The sequence below is a fragment of the Engystomops pustulosus genome, unplaced genomic scaffold (genome assembly GCF_040894005.1).
Source record: "Engystomops pustulosus unplaced genomic scaffold, aEngPut4.maternal MAT_SCAFFOLD_121, whole genome shotgun sequence".
Lineage (NCBI taxonomy): Eukaryota > Metazoa > Chordata > Amphibia > Anura > Leptodactylidae > Engystomops > Engystomops pustulosus.
Window position 1 is genome coordinate 334,459 of NW_027285002.1, and position 9,944 is coordinate 344,402.

A 9,944-nucleotide genomic window follows, 5' to 3' on the forward strand; every position below is an offset into this window, starting at 1 on the left:
TCAATTTGAACCTTCTTTTACTATCTCATAGAGAAACTAACACAATTTTCAGGTTCAAAAAGGTCAACGGAACTTGGGATTCCCAGCCAGTCTCCCATGCTGGTACTTGCCAAGCCTTAAGCTGCATTGCTGCTGCGATCTGACGAGAGCAGGCACATTCAGCTTAGAATGGCCGTTGACAGCAGCTGTTCAATTTGAACCTTCTTTTACTATCTCATAGAGAAACTAACACAATTTTCAGGTTCAAAAAGGTCAACGGAACTTGGGATTCCCAGCCAGTCTCCCATGCTGGTACTTGCCAAGCCTTAAGCTGCATTGCTGCTGCGATCTGACGAGAGCAGGCACATTCAGCTTAGAATGGCCGTTGACAGCAGCTGTTCAATTTGAACCTTCTTTTACTATCTCATAGAGAAACTAACACAATTTTCAGGTTCAAAAAGGTCAACGGAACTTGGGATTCCCAGCCAGTCTCCCAAGCTGGTACTTGCCAAGCCTTAAGCTGCATTGCTGCTGCGATCTGACGAGAGCAGGCACATTCAGCTTAGAATGGCCGTTGACAGCAGCTGTTCAATTTGAACCTGCTTTTACTATGTCATAGAGAAACTAACACAATTTTCAGGTTCAAAAATTGTCAACGGAACTTGGGATTCCCAGCCAGTCTCCCATGCTGGTACTTGCCAAGCCTTAAGCTGCATTGCTGCTGCGATCTGACGAGAGCAAGCACATTCAGCTTAGAATGGCCGTTGACAGCAGCTGTTCAATTTGAACCTTCTTTTACTATCTCATAGAGAAACTAACACAATTTTCAGGTTCAAAAAGGTCAACGGAACTTGGGATTCCCAGCCAGTCTCCCTTGCTGGTACTTGCCAAGCCTTAAGCTGCATTGCTGCTGCGATCTGACGAGAGCAGGCACATTCAGCTTAGAATGGCCGTTGACAGCAGCTGTTCAATTTGAACCTTCTTTTACCATCTTTGACAGAGAAACTAATACAATTTTCAGGTTCAAAAAGGTCAACGGAACTTGGGATTCCCAGCCAGTCTCCCATGCTGGTACTTGCCAAGCCTTAAGCTGCATTGCTGCTGCGATCTGACGAGAGCAGGCACATTCAGCTTAGAATGGCCGTTGACAGCAGCAGTTCAATTTGAACCTTCTTTTACTATCTCATAGAGAAACTAACACAATTTTCAGGTTCAAAAAGGTCAACGGAACTTGGGATTCCCAGCCAGTCTCCCATGCTGGTACTTGCCAAGCCTTAAGCTGCATTGCTGCTGCGATCTGACGAGAGCAGGCACATTCAGCTTAGAATGGCCGTTGACCGCAGCTGTTCAATTTGAACCTTCTTTTACTATCTCATAGAGAAACTAACACAATTTTCAGGTTCAAAAAGGTCAACGGAACTTGGGATTCCCAGCCAGTCTCCCATGCTGGTACTTGCCAAGCCTTAAGCTGCATTGCTGCTGCGATCTGACGAGAGCAGGCACATTCAGCTTAGAATGGCCGTTGACAGCAGCTGTCCAATTTGAACCTTCTTTTACCATCTTTGACAGGGAAACTAACACAATTTTCAGGTTCAAAAAGGTCAACGGAACTTGGGATTCCCAGCTAGTCCCCCATGCTGGTACTTGCCAAGCCTTAAGCTGCATTGCTGCTGCGATCTGACGAGAGCAGGCACATTCAGCTTAGAATGGCCGTTGACAGCAGCTGTTCAATTTGAACCTTCTTTTACTATCTCATAGAGAAACTAACACAATTTTCAGGTTCAAAAAGGTCAACGGAACTTGGGTTTCCCAGCCAGTCTCCCATGCTGGTACTTGCCAAGCCTTAAGCTGCATTGCTGCTGCGATCTGACGAGAGCAGGCACATTCAGCTTAGAATGGCCGTTGACCGCAGCTGTTCAATTTGAACCTTCTTTTACTATCTCATAGAGAAACTAACACAATTTTCAGGTTCAAAAAGGTCAACGGAACTTGGGATTCCCAGCCAGTCTCCCATGCTGGTACTTGCCAAGCCTTAAGCTGCATTGCTGCTGCGATCTGACGAGAGCAGGCACATTCAGCTTAGAATGGCCGTTGACAGCAGCTGTTCAATTTGAACCTTCTTTTACTATCTCATAGAGAAACTAACACAATTTTCAGGTTCAAAAAGGTCAACGGAACTTGGGATTCCCAGCCAGTCTCCCATGCTTGTACTTGCCAAGCCTTAAGCTGCATTGATGCTGCGATCTGACGAGAGCAGGCACATTCAGCTTAGAATGGCCGTTGACAGCAGATGTTCAATTTGAACCTTCTTTTACCATCTTTGACAGAGAAACTAACACAATTTTCAGGTTCAAAAAGGTCAACGGAACTTGGGATTCCCAGCCAGTCTCCCATGCTGGTACTTGCCAAGCCTTAAGCTGCATTGATGCTGTGATTTGACGAGAGCAGGCACATTCAGCTTAGAATGGCCGTTGACAGCAGCTGTTCAATTTGAACCTTCTTTTACCATCTTTGACAGAGAAACTAACACAATTTTCAGGTTCAAAAAGGTCAACAGAACTTGGGATTCCCAGCCAGTCTCCCATGCTGGTACTTGCCAAGCCTTAAGCTGCATTGCTGCTGCGATCTGACGAGAGCAGGCACATTCAGCTTAGAATGGCCGTTGACAGCAGCTGTTCAATTTGAACCTTCTTTTACCATCTTTGACAGAGAAACTAACACAATTTCCAGGTTCAAAAAGGTCAACGGAACTTGGGATTCCCAGCCAGTCTCCCATGCTGGTACTTGCCAAGCCTTAAGCTGCATTGCTGCTGCGATCTGATGAGAGCAGGCACATTCAGCTTAGAATGGCCGTTGACAGCAGCTGTTCAATTTGAACCTTCTTTTACTATCTCATAGAGAAACTAACACAATTTTCAGGTTCAAAAAGGTCAACGGAACTTGGGATTCCCAGCCAGTCTCCCATGCTGGTACTTGCCAAGCCTTAAGCTGCATTGCTGCTGCGATCTGACGAGAGCAGGCACATTCAGCTTAGAATGGCCGTTGACAGCAGCTGTCCAATTTGAACCTTCTTTTACCATCTTTGACAGGGAAACTAACACAATTTTCAGGTTCAAAAAGGTCAACGGAACTTGGGATTCCCAGCTAGTCTCCCATGCTGGTACTTGCCAAGCCTTAAGCTGCATTGCTGCTGCGATCTGACGAGAGCAGGCACATTCAGCTTAGAATGGCCGTTGACCGCAGCTGTTCAATTTGAACCTTCTTTTACTATCTCATAGAGAAACTAACACAATTTTCAGGTTCAAAAAGGTCAACGGAACTTGGGATTCCCAGCCAGTCTCCCATGCTGGTACTTGCCAAGCCTTAAGCTGCATTGCTGCTGCGATCTGACGAGAGCAGGCACATTCAGCTTAGAATGGCCGTTGACAGCAGCTGTTCAATTTGAACCTTCTTTTACTATCTCATAGAGAAACTAACACAATTTTCAGGTTCAAAAAGGTCAACGGAACTTGGGATTCCCAGCCAGTCTCCCATGCTTGTACTTGCCAAGCCTTAAGCTGCATTGATGCTGCGATCTGACGAGAGCAGGCACATTCAGCTTAGAATGGCCGTTGACAGCAGATGTTCAATTTGAACCTTCTTTTACCATCTTTGACAGAGAAACTAACACAATTTTCAGGTTCAAAAAGGTCAACGGAACTTGGGATTCCCAGCCAGTCTCCCATGCTGGTACTTGCCAAGCCTTAAGCTGCATTGCTGCTGCGATCTGACGAGAGCAGGCACATTCAGCTTAGAATGGCCGTTGACAGCAGCTGTTCAATTTGAACCTTCTTTTACTATCTCATAGAGAAACTAACACAATTTTCAGGTTCAAAAAGGTCAATGGAACTTGGGATTCCCAGCCAGTCTCCCATGCTGGTACTTGCCAAGCCTTAAGCTGCATTGCTGCTGCGATCTGACGAGAGCAGGCACATTCAGCTTAGAATGGCCGTTGACAGCAGCTGTTCAATTTGAACCTTCTTTTACTATCTCATAGAGAAACTAACACAATTTTCAGGTTCAAAAAGGTCAACGGAACTTGGGATTCCCAGCCAGTCTCCCATGCTGGTACTTGCCAAGCCTTAAGCTGCATTGCTGCTGCGATCTGACGAGAGCAGGCACATTCAGCTTAGAATGGCCGTTGACCGCAGCTGTTCAATTTGAACCTTCTTTTACTATCTCATAGAGAAACTAACACAATTTTCAGGTTCAAAAAGGTCAACGGAACTTGGGATTCCCAGCCAGTCTCCCATGCTGGTACTTGCCAAGCCTTAAGCTGCATTGCTGCTGCGATCTGACGAGAGCAGGCACATTCAGCTTAGAATGGCCGTTGACAGCAGCTGTTCAATTTGAACCTTCTTTTACTATCTCATAGAGAAACTAACACAATTTTCAGGTTCAAAAAGGTCAACGGAACTTGGGATTCCCAGCCAGTCTCCCATGCTGGTACTTGCCAAGCCTTAAGCTGCATTGCTGCTGCGATCTGACGAGAGCAGGCACATTCAGCTTAGAATGGCCGTTGACAGCGGCTGTTCAATTTGAACCTTCTTTTACTATCTCATAGAGAAACTAACACAATTTTCAGGTTCATAAAGGTCAACGGAACTTGGGATTCCCAGCCAGTCTCCCATGCTGGTACTTGCCAAGCCTTAAGCTGCATTGCTGCTGCGATCTGACGAGAGCAGGCACATTCAGCTTAGAATGGCCGTTGACAGCAGCTGTTCAATTTGAACCTTCTTTTACTATCTCATAGAGAAACTAACACAATTTTCAGGTTCAAAAAGGTCAATGGAACTTGGGATTCCCAGCCAGTCTCCCATGCTGGTACTTGCCAAGCCTTAAGCTGCATTGCTGCTGCGATCTGACGAGAGCAGGCACATTCAGCTTAGAATGGCCGTTGACAGCAGCTGTTCAATTTGAACCTTCTTTTACTATCTCATAGAGAAACTAACACAATTTTCAGGTTCAAAAAGGTCAACGGAACTTGGGATTCCCAGCCAGTCTCCCATGCTGGTACTTGCCAAGCCTTAAGCTGCATTGCTGCTGCGATCTGACGAGAGCAGGCACATTCAGCTTAGAATGGCCGTTGACCGCAGCTGTTCAATTTGAACCTTCTTTTACTATCTCATAGAGAAACTAACACAATTTTCAGGTTCAAAAAGGTCAACGGAACTTGGGATTCCCAGCCAGTCTCCCATGCTGGTACTTGCCAAGCCTTAAGCTGCATTGCTGCTGCGATCTGACGAGAGCAGGCACATTCAGCTTAGAATGGCCGTTGACAGCAGCTGTTCAATTTGAACCTTCTTTTACTATCTCATAGAGAAACTAACACAATTTTCAGGTTCAAAAAGGTCAACGGAACTTGGGATTCCCAGCCAGTCTCCCATGCTGGTACTTGCCAAGCCTTAAGCTGCATTGCTGCTGCGATCTGACGAGAGCAGGCACATTCAGCTTAGAATGGCCGTTGACAGCAGCTGTTCAATTTGAACCTTCTTTTACTATCTCATAGAGAAACTAACACAATTTTCAGGTTCAAAAAGGTCAACGGAACTTGGGATTCCCAGCCAGTCTCCCATGCTGGTACTTGCCAAGCCTTAAGCTGCATTGCTGCTGCGATCTGACGAGAGCAGGCACATTCAGCTTAGAATGGCCGTTGACCGCAGCTGTTCAATTTGAACCTTCTTTTACTATCTCATAGAGAAACTAACACAATTTTCAGGTTCAAAAAGGTCAACGGAACTTGGGATTCCCAGCCAGTCTCCCATGCTGGTACTTGCCAAGCCTTAAGCTGCATTGCTGCTGCGATCTGACGAGAGCAGGCACATTCAGCTTAGAATGGCCGTTGACAGCAGCTGTTCAATTTGAACCTTCTTTTACTATCTCATAGAGAAACTAACACAATTTTCAGGTTCAAAAAGGTCAACGGAACTTGGGATTCCCAGCCAGTCTCCCATGCTGGTACTTGCCAAGCCTTAAGCTGCATTGCTGCTGCGATCTGACGAGAGCAGGCACATTCAGCTTAGAATGGCCGTTGACAGCAGCTGTTCAATTTGAACCTGCTTTTACTATGTCATAGAGAAACTAACACAATTTTCAGGTTCAAAAATTGTCAACGGAACTTGGGATTCCCAGCCAGTCTCCCATGCTGGTACTTGCCAAGCCTTAAGCTGCATTGCTGCTGCGATCTGACGAGAGCAAGCACATTCAGCTTAGAATGGCCGTTGACAGCAGCTGTTCAATTTGAACCTTCTTTTACTATCTCATAGAGAAACTAACACAATTTTCAGGTTCAAAAAGGTCAACGGAACTTGGGATTCCCAGCCAGTCTCCCTTGCTGGTACTTGCCAAGCCTTAAGCTGCATTGCTGCTGCGATCTGACGAGAGCAGGCACATTCAGCTTAGAATGGCCGTTGACAGCAGCTGTTCAATTTGAACCTTCTTTTACCATCTTTGACAGAGAAACTAATACAATTTTCAGGTTCAAAAAGGTCAACGGAACTTGGGATTCCCAGCCAGTCTCCCATGCTGGTACTTGCCAAGCCTTAAGCTGCATTGCTGCTGCGATCTGACGAGAGCAGGCACATTCAGCTTAGAATGGCCGTTGACAGCAGCTGTTCAATTTGAACCTTCTTTTACTATCTCATAGAGAAACTAACACAATTTTCAGGTTCAAAAAGGTCAACGGAACTTGGGATTCCCAGCCAGTCTCCCATGCTGGTACTTGCCAAGCCTTAAGCTGCATTGCTGCTGCGATCTGACGAGAGCAGGCACATTCAGCTTAGAATGGCCGTTGACCGCAGCTGTTCAATTTGAACCTTCTTTTACTATCTCATAGAGAAACTAACACAATTTTCAGGTTCAAAAAGGTCAACGGAACTTGGGATTCCCAGCCAGTCTCCCATGCTGGTACTTGCCAAGCCTTAAGCTGCATTGCTGCTGCGATCTGACGAGAGCAGGCACATTCAGCTTAGAATGGCCGTTGACAGCAGCTGTCCAATTTGAACCTTCTTTTACCATCTTTGACAGGGAAACTAACACAATTTTCAGGTTCAAAAAGGTCAACGGAACTTGGGATTCCCAGCTAGTCCCACATGCTGGTACTTGCCAAGCCTTAAGCTGCATTGCTGCTGCGATCTGACGAGAGCAGGCACATTCAGCTTAGAATGGCCGTTGACAGCAGCTGTTCAATTTGAACCTTCTTTTACTATCTCATAGAGAAACTAACACAATTTTCAGGTTCAAAAAGGTCAACGGAACTTGGGTTTCCCAGCCAGTCTCCCATGCTGGTACTTGCCAAGCCTTAAGCTGCATTGCTGCTGCGATCTGACGAGAGCAGGCACATTCAGCTTAGAATGGCCGTTGACCGCAGCTGTTCAATTTGAACCTTCTTTTACTATCTCATAGAGAAACTAACACAATTTTCAGGTTCAAAAAGGTCAACGGAACTTGGGATTCCCAGCCAGTCTCCCATGCTGGTACTTGCCAAGCCTTAAGCTGCATTGCTGCTGCGATCTGACGAGAGCAGGCACATTCAGCTTAGAATGGCCGTTGACAGCAGCTGTTCAATTTGAACCTTCTTTTACTATCTCATAGAGAAACTAACACAATTTTCAGGTTCAAAAAGGTCAACGGAACTTGGGATTCCCAGCCAGTCTCCCATGCTTGTACTTGCCAAGCCTTAAGCTGCATTGATGCTGCGATCTGACGAGAGCAGGCACATTCAGCTTAGAATGGCCGTTGACAGCAGATGTTCAATTTGAACCTTCTTTTACCATCTTTGACAGAGAAACTAACACAATTTTCAGGTTCAAAAAGGTCAATGGAACTTGGGATTCCCAGCCAGTCTCCCATGCTGGTACTTGCCAAGCCTTAAGCTGCATTGCTGCTGCGATCTGACGAGAGCAGGCACATTCAGCTTAGAATGGCCGTTGACAGCAGCTGTTCAATTTGAACCTTCTTTTACTATCTCATAGAGAAACTAACACAATTTTCAGGTTCAAAAAGGTCAATGGAACTTGGGATTCCCAACCAGTCTCCCATGCTGGTAGTTGCCAAGCCTTAAGCTGCATTGCTGCTGCGATCTGACGAGAGCAGGCACATTCAGCTTAGAATGGCCGTTGACAGCAGCTGTTCAATTTGAACCTTCTTTTACCATCTTTGACAGAGAAACTAACACAATTTTCAGGTTCAAAAAGGTCAACGGAACTTGGGATTCCCAGCCAGTCTCCCATGCTGGTACTTGCCAAGCCTTAAGCTGCATTGATGCTGTGATTTGACGAGAGCAGGCACATTCAGCTTAGAATGGCCGTTGACAGCAGCTGTTCAATTTGAACCTTCTTTTACCATCTTTGACAGAGAAACTAACACAATTTTCAGGTTCAAAAAGGTCAACAGAACTTGGGATTCCCAGCCAGTCTCCCATGCTGGTACTTGCCAAGCCTTAAGCTGCATTGCTGCTGCGATCTGACGAGAGCAGGCACATTCAGCTTAGAATGGCCGTTGACAGCAGCTGTTCAATTTGAACCTTCTTTTACCATCTTTGACAGAGAAACTAACACAATTTCCAGGTTCAAAAAGGTCAACGGAACTTGGGATTCCCAGCCAGTCTCCCATGCTGGTACTTGCCAAGCCTTAAGCTGCATTGCTGCTGCGATCTGATGAGAGCAGGCACATTCAGCTTAGAATGGCCGTTGACAGCAGCTGTTCAATTTGAACCTTCTTTTACTATCTCATAGAGAAACTAACACAATTTTCAGGTTCAAAAAGGTCAACGGAACTTGGGATTCCCAGCCAGTCTCCCATGCTGGTACTTGCCAAGCCTTAAGCTGCATTGCTGCTGCGATCTGACGAGAGCAGGCACATTCAGCTTAGAATGGCCGTTGACAGCAGCTGTCCAATTTGAACCTTCTTTTACCATCTTTGACAGGGAAACTAACACAATTTTCAGGTTCAAAAAGGTCAACGGAACTTGGGATTCCCAGCTAGTCTCCCATGCTGGTACTTGCCAAGCCTTAAGCTGCATTGCTGCTGCGATCTGACGAGAGCAGGCACATTCAGCTTAGAATGGCCGTTGACCGCAGCTGTTCAATTTGAACCTTCTTTTACTATCTCATAGAGAAACTAACACAATTTTCAGGTTCAAAAAGGTCAACGGAACTTGGGATTCCCAGCCAGTCTCCCATGCTGGTACTTGCCAAGCCTTAAGCTGCATTGCTGCTGCGATCTGACGAGAGCAGGCACATTCAGCTTAGAATGGCCGTTGACAGCAGCTGTTCAATTTGAACCTTCTTTTACTATCTCATAGAGAAACTAACACAATTTTCAGGTTCAAAAAGGTCAACGGAACTTGGGATTCCCAGCCAGTCTCCCATGCTTGTACTTGCCAAGCCTTAAGCTGCATTGATGCTGCGATCTGACGAGAGCAGGCACATTCAGCTTAGAATGGCCGTTGACAGCAGATGTTCAATTTGAACCTTCTTTTACCATCTTTGACAGAGAAACTAACACAATTTTCAGGTTCAAAAAGGTCAACGGAACTTGGGATTCCCAGCCAGTCTCCCATGCTGGTACTTGCCAAGCCTTAAGCTGCATTGCTGCTGCGATCTGACGAGAGCAGGCACATTCAGCTTAGAATGGCCGTTGACAGCAGCTGTTCAATTTGAACCTTCTTTTACTATCTCATAGAGAAACTAACACAATTTTCAGGTTCAAAAAGGTCAATGGAACTTGGGATTCCCAGCCAGTCTCCCATGCTGGTACTTGCCAAGCCTTAAGCTGCATTGCTGCTGCGATCTGACGAGAGCAGGCACATTCAGCTTAGAATGGCCGTTGACAGCAGCTGTTCAATTTGAACCTTCTTTTACTATCTCATAGAGAAACTAACACAATTTTCAGGTTCAAAAAGGTCAACGGAACTTGGGATTCCC

General features: G+C 45.9%; 50 pseudogenes; all 50 read right to left on the minus strand.

Moving 5' to 3' along the window:
- Positions 1-61: 61 nt before the first annotated feature.
- Positions 62-180, minus strand: LOC140107229 (5S ribosomal RNA; annotated as a pseudogene).
- Positions 181-250: 70 nt separating this feature from the next.
- LOC140107230 (5S ribosomal RNA) lies at positions 251-369 on the minus strand (annotated as a pseudogene).
- Positions 370-439: 70 nt separating this feature from the next.
- LOC140107368 (5S ribosomal RNA) lies at positions 440-558 on the minus strand (annotated as a pseudogene).
- Positions 559-629: 71 nt separating this feature from the next.
- On the minus strand, positions 630-748 carry LOC140107628 (5S ribosomal RNA; annotated as a pseudogene).
- A 70-nt stretch (positions 749-818) lies between these two features.
- LOC140107600 (5S ribosomal RNA) lies at positions 819-937 on the minus strand (annotated as a pseudogene).
- A 72-nt stretch (positions 938-1,009) lies between these two features.
- LOC140107232 (5S ribosomal RNA) lies at positions 1,010-1,128 on the minus strand (annotated as a pseudogene).
- Positions 1,129-1,198: 70 nt separating this feature from the next.
- LOC140107234 (5S ribosomal RNA) lies at positions 1,199-1,317 on the minus strand (annotated as a pseudogene).
- Positions 1,318-1,387: 70 nt separating this feature from the next.
- On the minus strand, positions 1,388-1,506 carry LOC140107235 (5S ribosomal RNA; annotated as a pseudogene).
- A 72-nt stretch (positions 1,507-1,578) lies between these two features.
- On the minus strand, positions 1,579-1,697 carry LOC140107282 (5S ribosomal RNA; annotated as a pseudogene).
- A 70-nt stretch (positions 1,698-1,767) lies between these two features.
- LOC140107301 (5S ribosomal RNA) lies at positions 1,768-1,886 on the minus strand (annotated as a pseudogene).
- Positions 1,887-1,956: 70 nt separating this feature from the next.
- Positions 1,957-2,075, minus strand: LOC140107236 (5S ribosomal RNA; annotated as a pseudogene).
- Positions 2,076-2,145: 70 nt separating this feature from the next.
- On the minus strand, positions 2,146-2,264 carry LOC140107791 (5S ribosomal RNA; annotated as a pseudogene).
- A 263-nt stretch (positions 2,265-2,527) lies between these two features.
- On the minus strand, positions 2,528-2,646 carry LOC140107343 (5S ribosomal RNA; annotated as a pseudogene).
- A 72-nt stretch (positions 2,647-2,718) lies between these two features.
- On the minus strand, positions 2,719-2,837 carry LOC140108002 (5S ribosomal RNA; annotated as a pseudogene).
- A 70-nt stretch (positions 2,838-2,907) lies between these two features.
- LOC140107237 (5S ribosomal RNA) lies at positions 2,908-3,026 on the minus strand (annotated as a pseudogene).
- A 72-nt stretch (positions 3,027-3,098) lies between these two features.
- On the minus strand, positions 3,099-3,217 carry LOC140108260 (5S ribosomal RNA; annotated as a pseudogene).
- Positions 3,218-3,287: 70 nt separating this feature from the next.
- Positions 3,288-3,406, minus strand: LOC140107238 (5S ribosomal RNA; annotated as a pseudogene).
- Positions 3,407-3,476: 70 nt separating this feature from the next.
- On the minus strand, positions 3,477-3,595 carry LOC140107793 (5S ribosomal RNA; annotated as a pseudogene).
- A 72-nt stretch (positions 3,596-3,667) lies between these two features.
- Positions 3,668-3,786, minus strand: LOC140107240 (5S ribosomal RNA; annotated as a pseudogene).
- Positions 3,787-3,856: 70 nt separating this feature from the next.
- LOC140107703 (5S ribosomal RNA) lies at positions 3,857-3,975 on the minus strand (annotated as a pseudogene).
- A 70-nt stretch (positions 3,976-4,045) lies between these two features.
- LOC140107241 (5S ribosomal RNA) lies at positions 4,046-4,164 on the minus strand (annotated as a pseudogene).
- A 70-nt stretch (positions 4,165-4,234) lies between these two features.
- Positions 4,235-4,353, minus strand: LOC140107243 (5S ribosomal RNA; annotated as a pseudogene).
- Positions 4,354-4,423: 70 nt separating this feature from the next.
- Positions 4,424-4,542, minus strand: LOC140107244 (5S ribosomal RNA; annotated as a pseudogene).
- A 70-nt stretch (positions 4,543-4,612) lies between these two features.
- On the minus strand, positions 4,613-4,731 carry LOC140107245 (5S ribosomal RNA; annotated as a pseudogene).
- A 70-nt stretch (positions 4,732-4,801) lies between these two features.
- LOC140107704 (5S ribosomal RNA) lies at positions 4,802-4,920 on the minus strand (annotated as a pseudogene).
- Positions 4,921-4,990: 70 nt separating this feature from the next.
- LOC140107246 (5S ribosomal RNA) lies at positions 4,991-5,109 on the minus strand (annotated as a pseudogene).
- Positions 5,110-5,179: 70 nt separating this feature from the next.
- On the minus strand, positions 5,180-5,298 carry LOC140107247 (5S ribosomal RNA; annotated as a pseudogene).
- Positions 5,299-5,368: 70 nt separating this feature from the next.
- LOC140107248 (5S ribosomal RNA) lies at positions 5,369-5,487 on the minus strand (annotated as a pseudogene).
- A 70-nt stretch (positions 5,488-5,557) lies between these two features.
- Positions 5,558-5,676, minus strand: LOC140107249 (5S ribosomal RNA; annotated as a pseudogene).
- A 70-nt stretch (positions 5,677-5,746) lies between these two features.
- LOC140107250 (5S ribosomal RNA) lies at positions 5,747-5,865 on the minus strand (annotated as a pseudogene).
- Positions 5,866-5,935: 70 nt separating this feature from the next.
- On the minus strand, positions 5,936-6,054 carry LOC140107252 (5S ribosomal RNA; annotated as a pseudogene).
- A 71-nt stretch (positions 6,055-6,125) lies between these two features.
- LOC140107629 (5S ribosomal RNA) lies at positions 6,126-6,244 on the minus strand (annotated as a pseudogene).
- A 70-nt stretch (positions 6,245-6,314) lies between these two features.
- Positions 6,315-6,433, minus strand: LOC140107601 (5S ribosomal RNA; annotated as a pseudogene).
- A 72-nt stretch (positions 6,434-6,505) lies between these two features.
- On the minus strand, positions 6,506-6,624 carry LOC140107254 (5S ribosomal RNA; annotated as a pseudogene).
- Positions 6,625-6,694: 70 nt separating this feature from the next.
- Positions 6,695-6,813, minus strand: LOC140107255 (5S ribosomal RNA; annotated as a pseudogene).
- A 70-nt stretch (positions 6,814-6,883) lies between these two features.
- On the minus strand, positions 6,884-7,002 carry LOC140107256 (5S ribosomal RNA; annotated as a pseudogene).
- A 72-nt stretch (positions 7,003-7,074) lies between these two features.
- Positions 7,075-7,193, minus strand: LOC140107822 (5S ribosomal RNA; annotated as a pseudogene).
- A 70-nt stretch (positions 7,194-7,263) lies between these two features.
- LOC140107302 (5S ribosomal RNA) lies at positions 7,264-7,382 on the minus strand (annotated as a pseudogene).
- A 70-nt stretch (positions 7,383-7,452) lies between these two features.
- Positions 7,453-7,571, minus strand: LOC140107257 (5S ribosomal RNA; annotated as a pseudogene).
- A 70-nt stretch (positions 7,572-7,641) lies between these two features.
- On the minus strand, positions 7,642-7,760 carry LOC140107794 (5S ribosomal RNA; annotated as a pseudogene).
- A 72-nt stretch (positions 7,761-7,832) lies between these two features.
- On the minus strand, positions 7,833-7,951 carry LOC140107705 (5S ribosomal RNA; annotated as a pseudogene).
- Positions 7,952-8,021: 70 nt separating this feature from the next.
- On the minus strand, positions 8,022-8,140 carry LOC140107887 (5S ribosomal RNA; annotated as a pseudogene).
- A 263-nt stretch (positions 8,141-8,403) lies between these two features.
- LOC140107344 (5S ribosomal RNA) lies at positions 8,404-8,522 on the minus strand (annotated as a pseudogene).
- Positions 8,523-8,594: 72 nt separating this feature from the next.
- LOC140107233 (5S ribosomal RNA) lies at positions 8,595-8,713 on the minus strand (annotated as a pseudogene).
- Positions 8,714-8,783: 70 nt separating this feature from the next.
- LOC140107258 (5S ribosomal RNA) lies at positions 8,784-8,902 on the minus strand (annotated as a pseudogene).
- A 72-nt stretch (positions 8,903-8,974) lies between these two features.
- LOC140108101 (5S ribosomal RNA) lies at positions 8,975-9,093 on the minus strand (annotated as a pseudogene).
- A 70-nt stretch (positions 9,094-9,163) lies between these two features.
- LOC140107259 (5S ribosomal RNA) lies at positions 9,164-9,282 on the minus strand (annotated as a pseudogene).
- A 70-nt stretch (positions 9,283-9,352) lies between these two features.
- LOC140107795 (5S ribosomal RNA) lies at positions 9,353-9,471 on the minus strand (annotated as a pseudogene).
- A 72-nt stretch (positions 9,472-9,543) lies between these two features.
- On the minus strand, positions 9,544-9,662 carry LOC140107260 (5S ribosomal RNA; annotated as a pseudogene).
- A 70-nt stretch (positions 9,663-9,732) lies between these two features.
- LOC140107707 (5S ribosomal RNA) lies at positions 9,733-9,851 on the minus strand (annotated as a pseudogene).
- Between the last annotated feature and the right edge of the window lie 93 nt (positions 9,852-9,944).